General features: G+C 50.9%; 1 long non-coding RNA gene across 1 annotated transcript; it reads left to right on the top strand.

The window, feature by feature from the left end:
• The first annotated feature begins 3,191 nt into the window (after positions 1-3,191).
• LOC146764102 (uncharacterized) lies at positions 3,192-3,634 on the top strand. Its single transcript, XR_014950979.1, has 2 exons — positions 3,192-3,327; positions 3,415-3,634. It is a non-coding gene; the product is annotated as an uncharacterized LOC146764102 (long non-coding RNA).
• The last annotated feature ends 9,366 nt before the right edge of the window (positions 3,635-13,000 follow it).

Genomic DNA, 13,000 nt, shown 5'->3' with positions numbered 1-13,000 from the left:
GCTGGGCCATTGCCTTTACTTCAGGTGGTATACCCAGAGTTACAAAAGCAGCAGTGAAGTTCTAGAGACATCTTTAGCCATTTTCCCTGAACGGGCTGATGCAATGTCTTGGTTTGAAAAGACAGGAGTCTGTGTAGGAAGGGAAGACCCTCCTGTGAAATGGAAAATGTAAACCCCCCTCCCTCCGAATTACCACAATTTCAAAATTAAAAGGCTCTCAAGCAAAGATATGGGAATGGGAATAACAGTTCTTTACTAGGAAAAAAATTAAATTTAAAAAAATGCAGTTAGTACAAACAAAACTAGTGATAGAGTCAGAAACCTGACACCCTGAGGAGTCAGGGTGTTGGTAATAGTCCAGTTAAATGGTGGCTGCTCCTCCTGGAGTGGCAGATGAAATGCTGCTGAAGCGGTGATCTCTAGAAGGGTGGAGTTTTCTCTGAAGGTCTGGTAGTAGTTGGGCCTGGTCTTCCTCTGGGAATCCAGCAGAGAAGAAGCTGCTCCTCGGGGAATCCAGGGAAGTGTCTGCCAGTGTCTCAAAAATGCTGATTTTATGCAGGTAGGAATGCTTGGCTCCTCCCTCTGGGTGGAGCATCTCACACTGGGATGATGTAACTTTACTGGTCATGCAGTGAGTTATTCAATGGTCCATGAACAGAAGATCTCTCCCCGGAGGGAGACATCGTTCTTGGAAGAGATAAGAAAACTGCCCAACCTCCAACAGATGGCAAATAGAATACATGCTTATCTTACAAGCCAGGACACCCCACATCCCCATTGTCCCCATTGTCCCCAGTGTCCCCCCACTGTCCCAATGTCCCCAATGTCCCCGATGTCTCTGATGTCCCCAATGTCGACCCGTTATCCCTGATGTCCCCCCAAATGTTCCCACATCCCTGATGTCCCCCTATTGTCCCTTATGCTTTTGCATTGTCCCCATGTCCTCAGTGTCCACCCATTATCCCCGATGTCTCTGATGTCCCCAGTGTCCCCTCCCCATTGGCCCAAATATCTCAATGTCTCCAATGTCCCCACATTGTCCCCATGTCCCCCAATGTCTCCTATGCCCCCGAACTGTCCCCATGTCCTCAGTGGCTCTCTGTTGTCCCCACATCCTTGATGTCCCTGATGTTCCCACATCCCTGATGTCCCCCCACATCCCCATTGTCCCTGATGTCCCTAGTGTCCCCAATGTCCCCCCACATCCCTGATGTCCCCACATCCCAAATGTCCCCCCGTTGTCCCCGATGTCCCTGCACCCATGACGCGCTGTCCCACTCCTCAGTGTCCCTGTTGGTGTCCACGCGGACGCCGCAGACGCGGGCGCTGCTGGGGGCGCCGGGGCGGCTGCACTGCGCCTTCGTGCCCCCGGCCGGGCCCTTCACGCTGCAGCGGCTGCGGCACCGCCTCGGCGCCACGCGGCGCCTGCTGTCCTTCGACTCGGCCGCCGCCCGCCGCAGCGAGGCCGCGCCGGGGGTGCTGCTGTTCCTGGGGGGCCACGGGAGCCCCCCCGGCACCGCGCAGGTGAAGGGAGGGGAGGGGCTGCGGAGCCCTGTGGGGACAGCGGGGGGCGCCACCGAGCAGGGGGGGTGTTGGGTCCTCCCGGCCGCCAGGGGGCGCTGCTGGGAGTGGGTGGCCTCAGTCCTCCTGGCCACTGGGAGGCGCCAATGGCCAGCCTTGGTCCTCTCGGCCACCAGGGGGCGCTGTGGGCATAGAACTGCTTTGGTCCTCTCAGCCACCAGGGGGCCCCACTGGCACGGGACAGCCTCGATCCTCCTGGCCGCTAGGGGGCGCTGTGGGCATTGGATGGTTTTTTGGGAAGGTTTTGGGAGCATTTTTTGGGAGGTCCTGGAGGGGTTTGGTGGGTGATTTTTGGGGGTTTTGGGGGCATTTTTTGGGTTTTTTTGGGGGAGTTTTGTGGGTGATTTCTGGGGACGTTTTTTGTGTGTTTCTGGGAGGGTTTAGTGGGTGATTTTTGTGGGTTTTGGGAGCATTTTTGGGTTTTTTTTGGGGGGGGTTCTGGGGGTTTTTGGGCACAGAATGGCCACGATCCTCCCAGCCGCCGGGGGGCGCCGCTGAGGCCGAACGTTTCCTCGGTCCTCCCAGCCGCCGGGGGGCGCCAGGGAGGTGTCGCTGCAGCTGCCGCCGCTCTCGGTGTCGGACGACGGCGCCTTCGTCTGCTCCGTGAGCGCGCCCCAGGGCAGGTGCAGCAGGTGCTGCGGCTGCACGTGATTGGTCAGTGCCGGGAATGGGCGGGGCCGGGGCTCCCAGTATGTCCCAGTCCCTCCCAGTATGTCCCAGACCCTCCCAGTCCCTCCCAGTTCCTTCCCAGTCCCTCCCAGTATCCCCAGCTCACTGTCCCGTGTCCCAGCCCCTCCCCGGGTGTCCCTGCTGCCGTCCCGGCTGTCCCCGGGGCTCCCGGCCGAGCTGCGCTGCGACGCCATCGGCTTCTTCCCGCTGGACGTGGAGATTCGCTGGGAGCACCGTGCCCATGGACACACCCGGCCACGCCCGGGGGACACTGAGGGGGACACCGAGGGGGACACTTTGGTGACCACCCTGGGGCCCGGCTGGGATGTGCCACACCGGGTCACTGTGGTGGTGGCGGGTGAGGGACACATGGGGACATCAGGGATGGGGTTTGGGGACACCTGGGGACATCAGGGACAGGGTTTGGCCACAGCTGGGGACATCAGGAACGGAGTTTGGGACACTTGAGAACATCAGGGATGGGGTTGGGGACACCTGGGGACATCAGGGATGGGGTGTGGATGGTCTTGGGACACCAGGACTGGAGCTGGGGACACCTGGGATGGGGTTTGGGACATTGAGGATAGAGTTGGGGACACCAGGACGGAGTTGGGGACATCAAGAGTGGGGTTGGGGACAGCTGGGGACATCGGGTTTGGAGGGTCTTGGGACAGCAGAGATGCCTGGGGACACTGGGGACAGGGTTGGGGACATCAGGAATGGAGTTGGGGACAGCTGGGATATGGCTGGGGACAGCAGGGATGGGGTTGGGGACACCGGGGATGGGGTTGGGGACACTGGGGACAGGACTGGGATCTCCTAAGGGACATCAGGAGCAGAGCTGGGGACATCGGGGGGTGGCCGGTGCCACCAGGACGGGCTCGGTGCCACCCGGAGGTGTCGGTGCCACCCGGGGGTGTCGGTGACACGTCCCCAATGTCCCCACAGGTGCCACCAGTCCCAGCGTGGAGAACATGGCGGGGATGGCCCTGGTGGACATTTGGGGAGGTCTGGGGAGGTTTGGGGACATCTGGGGAGGTTTGGAGACATTTGGGGAGTTTGGGGACATTTGGGGAGGTTTGGGGATATTTGGGGACATTTGGAGAGTTTGGGGACATTTGGGGAGTTTGGGGACATTTGGGGCGTTTGGGGACATTTGGGGAGGTTTGGGGATATTTGGGGATATTTGGGGACATTTGGAGAGTTTGGGGACATTTGGGGAGGTTTGGGGACATTTGGGGAGTTTGGGGACATTGGGGACACCGGTGGGGTTGGTGACACTTGGGGAGTTTGTTCCGGTTTGGATTTTAAGGTTCTTTTTTAAAGCATTGATTAAAAAACCCAAAGCACGAATTTAAAGTCATTAAAGAACCAATTACCCAGCTCCAATTGTTCACTGAATTTTTTTTAAAAAGCAATTTTAAAAAAGTTCCGTTTCCCATTTTATCGATTTTTCATCAAATCTTCGCTTTTGTCATGGGAGAGGGGCAAAAAAAGGAGAAAAAAATGGGAAAAAAAAGGAAAAAAAAGGAGATTTCCTTTCCCATTGTTCCTTCATGTCCACAAATCCAAATCAATAGCAGAGAGTTAGCAATGATCAATAGTAGGGAGTTATCAATAATCAATAGTGAGTTATCAATAATCAATAGTGGATTATCAATAATCAATAGCAGTGAGTTATAAAAAATCAATAGCAGATTATCAATAATCAATAGCAGTGAGTTGTCAATAATCAATAGCAGATTATCAATACTCAATAGCAGGGAGTTATCAATGATCAATAGCAGGGAGTTATCAATAATAGCAGATTATCAATAATCAATAGCAGTGAGTTATCAATAATCAATAGCAGTGAGTTATCAATAATCGATAGCAGATTATCAATAATCAATAGCAGGGTGTTATCAATAATCAATAGCAGGGAGTTATCAATAATCAATAGCAGTGCATCATTCAATCGGCATTTTTCACAATATTACAAAGAAATCAATCCAATATTATTTATTGATTATTGATTATTGATAATTTATTATTAATTATTAACCATTACAAATAAATTTATCCGATATCAACTATTGATTATTAATTAATCAACACTAAAAATAAGTTGATCTATTATTAATTATTAAGGATTAATTAATCAATATTACAAAGAAATCTATCCAAAATTAATTACTAATTATTGATTATTAAGAATCAATATTACACATAAATTAATCCTATGTTATTAGTTATTTATTATTAATCAATATTACAAGGAAATCAATCCTATATTATTAATTATTATTAATATTACAAAGTAACAAATCCAATAGTGTTAATCAATGTTAAAAATAAAATAATCCAATATAAATTATAAATTATTAATCAATATCACAAAGGAATCAATCTATATTATTAGATATTAGTAATTATTAATTATTAATCACTCGATATTACAGAAACTTTTATCCACTCTTCATTATTATTTATTATTAATCAATGCTACAGAGGAATCAATCCAATGTCAATTATTTATTATTAATTAATCAATATCACAAATTAATAGCTCCAGTATTAGTTATTTATTATTGATTATTGAGCAATGTCACACAGGAATCGATCCAGCATTAGTTATTAATTATTGATTATTGATCAGTGTCACACAGGAATCGATCCAGCATTAGTTATTGATTATTGATCAGTGTCACACAGGAATCGATCCAGCATTAGTTATTGATTATTGATTATTGATCAGTATCACACAGGAATCGATCCAAAGCTCGTTCCCGTGTAACGTTTCCCGCTCGCCGCGAGCTCTGAAAGCGCCGATCGCGGGTCTGTAAAATCACAAACTAATCACTAATTACACAAGTTAATTAATAATAAACTAATTATTACACAAGTTAGTTAGTAATAAATAACTAAACAAGTTAATTAGTAATGAAATAATAATTATAATAGCGATAAAATCGGAGCAATAAAAACGTGGACAATGAGGGTCAGGACACCACGAGATTATAAAAAATGAAGAATTTTGGACACCCAGGAGTTCTTGGACACTGTGAAAACACTGATCAGTTGTTCTTTAAATGTTAAAAGTTTATTAATAATAAAATAGTTATTAAAAATATAAAATAAAAAATTAAAATAATAAAATTAATAAAATTAAAATACAAAATAAAATCAGAGTTATCAAAATCTGGACAATGACATTTAGGCAACCACAAGGCGATAAAAAGAAAATCATTTTGGATGCCCGGATGTTTTTGGGCACCGTGAAAAATGCCAGTCTGGTTCTTTAAAATATTTTAAAAATTACTGATTCAAACAAGTTAATTAGTAATAGAATAGTTATAAAAATAGCAATAAATAGGAGTAATAAAAATTTGGACAATGAGGGTCAAAGCACCACGAGATGATAAAAAATGAAGAATTTTGGACATCCAGGAGTTTTTGGGCACTGTGGAAAATAACAATCAGTTGTTTTTTAAATTTTAAAAGTTTATTAGTAATAAAATAGTGAGTAAAAAAAAACAAACAAACAAACCAAAAAATAATAAAATACTAAATAAAATCAGAGTAATAAAAATGTGGACAATGAGGATGAGAACACCACAAGATGATAAAAAATGAATTTTGGATATCCAGGAGTTCTTGGGCACTGTGAAAAGCACCACTCGCTGGTTTTTGAAATTTAAAAATTTACAAATTCAAAAAGTTAATTAGTAACAAAATAGTTATAAAAATAGCAATGAAATCTGAGCAATAAGAATCTGGACAATGAGGGTCAGGACGATGACAAGACAATAAAAAGTGAAGAATTTCGGACATCCGGATGTTTTTGGGCACTGTGGAAAACACCAGTCAGTTGGTTTTTAAAATTGTAAAGGTTTATTAGTAATAAAACAGTTAGTAAAAAAACAGCGATAAAATCAGAGTAATAAGAATGTGGACAATGAGGTCAGGACAGTGACAAGACAATAAAAAGCGAGGGATTACGGACGTCCGGATGGTTCGGGCACTGAGCTGCCAAAACCACGCCTTGAACAAGGAATAACCCAAAAGCAGCAGCCTGTTGCATATTCATCGATCTCATGCATGATGCATCAATCCTGTCCAGCCACAGAGCCCGGAGCAGTGGCAGCCTCTGCTCAATCCCGCGGCGCCCGCAGGGCTGAGCGGGGCACGGAGAGTGAATTTCCTTTAATCAGGGAGCGCTTGTGGCAGCACATTGCTCTGCCTCCCAGCATTTTCCACAGAGGAGCACAGAGGGAAACGAAAGAGAAAACAATTTCTGTTTCTGCTCCTTGTTTTAGTATGTGGAACGTGTTTGGAGAATTGTTTAACCATTTGTTACCCAAATTGTTGTGGGGTGGTTGCTGGGTTGGGTTCTGGTGAGGATCGTTTGAGCCTGGGGCCAATCCAACCCACCTGGGGCTGGAATCTCAGAGAGGGTCACGAGTTGTGAGGAGTTAGATTTGGGAGTTAGAAAAAGCAGATTGTAGTTTTAGTATCTCCTTTAAACAATATATTAATAGAAAAAGCAGGTTAGTAGTTTTAGTGTCTCCTTTAAACAGTATATTAATGTATATTAGTATAGTTCTAATAAAGAAACCATTCATCCTCCTGAGCTGGAGTCAGGCATCGTCATTTCTTCCCCCTGGCTCGCCTGCATTTACAATAAGCTGTAAATTCTTTTTCTCTGCAAGATTTCGGTGTCCTGCGGCTGCCGTCCCGGTGCAAGTACCTCATTCCTTTCTTCCCACGCACAGAGTTTCTGTTTTAACCACAAAAGCTCCGTTTTAACCACAAATCTACATTTACCCTACCATTAAAATGTTAATACAGCACTACTAATCAATGTAACATAATACAAACCCTATTCAATATAATACTTGCAAAAGCCAACCATAAAATATGCATTTTTCACAGAGGACATCCCGAGGCTGCTGCAGGGACAGCGATGTCACCGCTGCGACATCGTCGGGGATGGTGACATCATCAGGGACATCGCTGCTGTCACTTCTCCCCCCTCCCCAAACCACACTGGATTTGAGACGAATTCGGGGAATTTTCTGGGGATTTTCATTGCGATTGTCCCAAATGCTGATGGGAATTCCTGGGGTGACGTCACTGGGGACACTTGGGGACATTCTGAGGACGCTCTGGGGACACTGATGGGGGTGGCGGTGGGCCAGGGGCTGAATGAGCCCCTCGGTGCCTTGCAGCAGAGCCGGGTTATAAATGACAATAATCAGCTTTTGAAATTCTGTATTGCCTTCTGCACATTGTTATTGATCACGAGGATTTTGCTGTGGTACTTGATATTGATTACTGATAATTCCTTGCAGCTGCTCGCTGGTACAATAAAATCGATCTGTTTATGTGTGCAGTGTATAACAAATTTACTGCTAGAGTAATAAACAGATATTGTATCATATGCCTTAATATATTAAAAATAGATAAATATTAAACAGATCAATAATAAACATTGAAATAGAGACTATGCAATGTTAAAATGCTTTTGTGTGACTGACTCAGGTGTAAAACAATTCAGTTGTTTCCCACATCTGTGGACCAGCCTCACCAGGTGATACCAGTGACACAAAGCTCAGAAGAATTTATGAATTTATCAGGGGGCCTGAAACAACAGGGTGGAACCATGAGAAGAAATCAAAAACATCGACTTAATCTACAGAATGTCCTGCAGACAAGTCAGAGGTGAGACCCAAACACGAGCTCCTGGGACACCCAAACCTCCCGGGAGTGTTTGAATAATGTCAAAACTCAGGAGTGTGTTCGTGGCCCTGCAGTGGAACCGGATCCGGAGAACGAAGGGTTAAGTTGAGGGGGAGTTCTTTGGCCAGCCCCAAAACCCTTTTTTATCCCTGATTAAACTTTGTTTAGTAATCCCTTAGTGAACTTTGTTTTTCACACCCGGCTGGGATTTGGGGGGCCGGGGGGGTCCCTGGACAGCCCCCGCTGCTGAGCACTGACCCCCCCTCACCGAGCACCGGGACCCCCCAAAAACTGCACCTGCACCCCTTCAGTGCCCCCGACCCCCCCGAGCACCGGGCCCGGACCCCCCTTTGTGCCCCCCACCCATCACGGGGGTTCCTCCCCCTCCCCTTTGACCCCCCAGAGCCGCGGGACCCCCGGGAACAGCGCCGGGACCGGGGGGGCCCAGGGATGTGAGAATTGGATTCGTAAAGGATTCCCAAATCCTGGCAGAAAGCTCACACTGCCTTGGACTTGTCCATGCAAACTCTGAGATTTTATTGTGCCAACGAGCAGCTGCAAGGAATTATCAATAATCAATATCAGTATGAGCACCTCAGCAAAATGCTGGGGGTCAAGAGGAACCTGCAAAAGGCAATAGAGAAATGCCAAACCCAACAGAAAAAACAGGAAAATGCAAAAGGCAGCAGGGGAATGCAAAAGCCTTCTGAGTGCTCTCACAATGGCCCCAGGTGCGGCTGGTAACGTCATCCCAGAAACTCCCATCAGCATGTGGGACAATGCCCATGAAAATTCCCAGAAAATTCTCCGAATTGGTCTCAAATCCCGCGCGAGGAGGGGACTGGTGACGCCAGCGCTGTCCACCAGGATGTCACTGTCCCTGATGCCATCAGAGCGGTGCCATCGCTGCAGCAGCCTCGGGAGATCCTCCACGGCTTTTTGGCACCGCTGGGCCAGGGCGCGCCTGCTGGGGCCACCGGGGCCGCCGGAGCCACCACAGGGACTCAAGAGGAGGTCGTGGATGTCCCCAAGTGTCCCCAGCAGGTGATCCTTGCCCAGGCAGGCACTGGCATCCCACGGCTGCTCAAAACTCGGCCACTTCAGCCACCAAGGCCTCAGGGACATCGGGGGACGCCTTCTTTGTCCCCTCCAGGATGGCCTCGATGTCCCCGAGCCGGCGCTGCAGCTCCTCGGGGAACCACCTGCCTCCTTCACACTCTTCCACCAAGCGCTCCAGCGGCCCCAGGGCCACCTGTGCCCAATGTCCCCTTCTGGTGGCCACCATGGCTTGGCTGCTGGCCACCACGGCCTCTCCCACGGCCTCGTTGGTGGCCGCAGCCACCTGGGCCTTGTGCATGGCCCTGCCAAGGCCCTCTTTTCCCTGCCCAGGGACACCTTCAGCTGCTGGGCTGTGGCCACCAGGCTGCTCCCAGCTGTCCTCCTGCGGGTGGCCACGTTCTGCAGGTCCCCGGCCCGGATGGCAGCGATGGCCGCGTCCCAGCGGGTGTCATGGAGCTCGGTGGCATCCCAGGCCAGCAGGGCCCGGCTGTCCTCGAGCCTGACCACCAACTCCTGCCAGGCCCAGCCCGCAGCTCTCACATCGGCCCAGGTGGCCCCTGGGGTGGCCCCAAGCACGGCCAGGGCCTGGCCCAGAGAGGAGACACCACGGTGGCCCAGGGAGGTGACACCGCCCTGCTCCAGGGTCTCACCGAGACTCCAGGTAAAGTTCCTCAGGTTCACGTGCAGGGACTCTGGGGACATGAGCTGCTGCTCGTCCCTCTGTAACCTGGTCACGGTGGCTGCCACCTCACCCAGGGTGGCCACCAGATTCACCAGTGACACCAGCTGGTAAGGGGACACCTGGGGAGGGGACAGGGGAGGTGTCAGGGACCTGGAGGCATTTGTGGTCTCCTACGGTGGCCCCAGTGCCCTCCCAGGGTCCCCTTTGTCCCCTCCCTGGAGGGCTCTGCTGTGTCCTCTGTCCCTTTGTCACCCCCTCATCCCCTCTGTCACACCCCTGCCACCTCCCACTGTCCCCTCTTCTTGCCCAGGGAGACTGAAACTGTGTCTGTGTCTCCCACAGTTTCTGCTCAGTCAGGCCTCAGATATCGGGCCCCTTTATCAGCTCCATTGCTTTTCTCTCTGTTTTATTCCCCATACGGGGGCACCAGGGCTCTGCCCAACAGGGGTCACTGGGGATCATCCAGCCCGGATCCTCCCATGGGGGATGGAGCTGTAGCAGCGCACCAAGTTCTTCCTGCACTCTCTTCCCTCACTCCAAGCTCTTCCCTCACTTGGGGCACTCACAGGGCTTCCCTTAGTGGTGCCTTCGTTGGTGTTTGGTCAAGGCTGAGCTCTGTACAAAGCCCTTCCCACACTTCCCACACTCGTAGGGCCTCTCCCCAGTGTGGATGCGCCGGTGCACGGTGAGGTCGGAGTTGTGCTTGAAGCCCTTCCCGCAGTCGGGGCAGCGGAAAGGCCTCTCCTCTGTGTGAATCCGTTCATGTAGGAGGACACTGGAGCTGGTCCGAAACCTCTTCCCACACTGGGGACACTCGTAGGGCCGTTCCCCAGTGTGGATGCGCTGGTGTATTCTCAGGTGTGAGCTCAAACCAAAGCTCTTCCCACATTCCAAGCACTCATAGGGCCGTTGCGCAGCGTGGATCACGTGGTGCTGGATCAGGCCAGACCTGTCTTTGAAGCCCTTCCCACACTTCCCACACTCGTAGGGCCTCTCCCCGGTGTGGATGCGCTGGTGCCTGATGAGGTGGGAGTTGTGCTTGAAGCCCTTCCTGCAGTCGGGGCAGCGGTAGGGCCTCTCCTCTGTGTGACTCTTCTCATGTCTGAGGAGATGGGAGCTGGTCCGAAACCTCTTCCCACACTCCCCACACTCGTAGGGCTTCTCCCCAGTGTGGATCCTCTGGTGCTGGATCATTTGGTAGTTCCACCTGAAACCCTTCCCACATTCCAAGCACTTGTGGGGCTTCTCCCTGCCATGAGGCTTCTCCACCAGCTCCGAGCTCCGCCTGGATCTCCGCCCGCCTTCCTGGCTCAGGGGGGCTCTTTCCTCCCTGCAGCTCCCTGGGCTGGGTTTGCAGCTCCTCCTCCTGCAGCATCTCCGGGGCTTTTCCTCCTCCTCCATCCAGCCAAGCCCTGGCAATGACAAATCCTGGTTTGGGGAAAAAAACAAGAGGAGAGCACCTTGGACTGGAGGTTCCTCCTTGCCCAAGTTCATCTCAGGAAGTCATTGGGAATCTTGTGTCTGTAAGAACCTCCAAAACACCAAGATTCAGCCCAAAAATCCCACAAACTTCAAGACACAGATCAAAAACTCCCCAAACGTCACAACTATGCAAAAACCTCCTTCTCCAAAACATAAAGATTCAGCTGCCACATAAAACCAAAGCACCAACATTTAGCCCAAGAAAGCTCATAAACACCAAGATTCACCCCGTGAAAATCGTGGATCCCCCTCCACAGTCACCTGCTGCATGTGGGGGGAGCAGCACTCCTGGGGCTGGGGTGAGGCTGCAGACACAGGGAGGGGTGGAACCTTGTGGTCCTTCCTCTTTCTGCTCCTCCTCCTCTTCCTCCTGTGTCTCTACTCTTCCTCACACTCCTCCTCCTCTTACTATTCTTCCTTCTCTTGCACAATCCCACCCTCTCCTGCCACCTACATCGTTTGACCATTTTGTTCCTCAAGCCTGCTTCTCCTTCCCTTCTCCTCCTGCCCCCAGGCCCAGCACCCACTGCCGGCTCCCTCTTCCCCCCAGCCCCACAGCATCCCAGCGCAGGGGCAGGGATGGAGCTGGGGCAGGTCGGGCTGGGGCAGCGCTGGGCTCTCGGCCGCTCCCGCCCGCACTCGGTCCCCACTGCAGCCGCTCCCGCCAGGACAGCGCGGGGGGGCCCGGCCTTGGCGCTGCCCCACTCCCACCTCCCCAAATTCCCCTCGCGGGGCCATGGGGCCGAGGGGGGGCGCAGGTGGGTCCAGGTGGGGAACGCGGGGAGCTGCGAGTCTGCCTGGCAACTGGTGAGTCATCAGCGCCGCGGGCTCTGATTGGCTGAGCTCGGCCCGAGCCCTGGGGCTGCAGCACAGAGGGGACACCCTGCTCCAGGGGGGATGTCCCACAAACGGGGGACCCCATGGAAGGAACCACAGGAAAGTGTCTTTACAAACAGATGCTCTGAAGCTCCTCGGATATAGGGCCAGGGACCTGTACAGAAGGAAGTGACAGCAGACACAATCTGTCTCAGAAGATGTTATTAACTGATGACACAGACTGCTCCTCAGCCAAGGTCCTGCTCAATTAATGAACTTCCAGAAACATAAAAAAACCTTAAAAGAGCCATGAATATCGTTTGCCATACAGAAGTGGGGTGCATATGAAGGGGGTATATAGAAGGTGGATTGGGAAGTCTGTACCTCTCAAGTGCTTCAGCCAATGGGGAAAGCAGAGGGAGATGTGGCCAGGAGAATTAGGATGAAGAGGAGGCTGTGTCCTCCAACAATTGGAGAGATCCCATCGGGAATTTCCAATGGCCTTTCCCATTTTTTGGAATGAAATTACTTCTACAGGACACCTGTCTGCTCTGTGGACAGAATTCTCTGGTGATGTAAGTTTACCCACACACCCTGGGGCTCATCCTGAATTCCTTCCACCCTCCGGGGCGGCGGGCAGGGAGTGCAGCTGAAGGTGCCTCACCCACTTTGGGTGATCGGCTCCCTTGGCTGGCGGCAGCACCGGGGATTGATTGGGGACCCGGGAGTGACCAGGAGACAGACGAGTGACACATCAGGGGGGTCTGTGAAGAGTCAGCAGGGAGAGAGCACTGAAAATCTCATCAGTGAGTGCCCTGGGATCTTCGGGGAGTGAACATGGCAGGGCACCCATGGAGGGGAGAAAAGGGAAAGCCAGGGAGTGTCCTGGCTAAAGGGATGATGATCCCAAAATGTCTCTGAAGGGTTCCTTTCGAGAATGCTGAGGTAGTTTGCACATTCCCCCAGAGGTAATTAAGGACATGGACACCC

Source organism: Lonchura striata, chromosome 36, assembly GCF_050655825.1.
Source record: "Lonchura striata isolate lonStrDom1 chromosome 36, ASM5065582v1, whole genome shotgun sequence".
Taxonomy (NCBI): Eukaryota; Metazoa; Chordata; class Aves; order Passeriformes; family Estrildidae; genus Lonchura; species Lonchura striata.
This window is presented reverse-complemented; position numbering and strand designations above follow the sequence as displayed.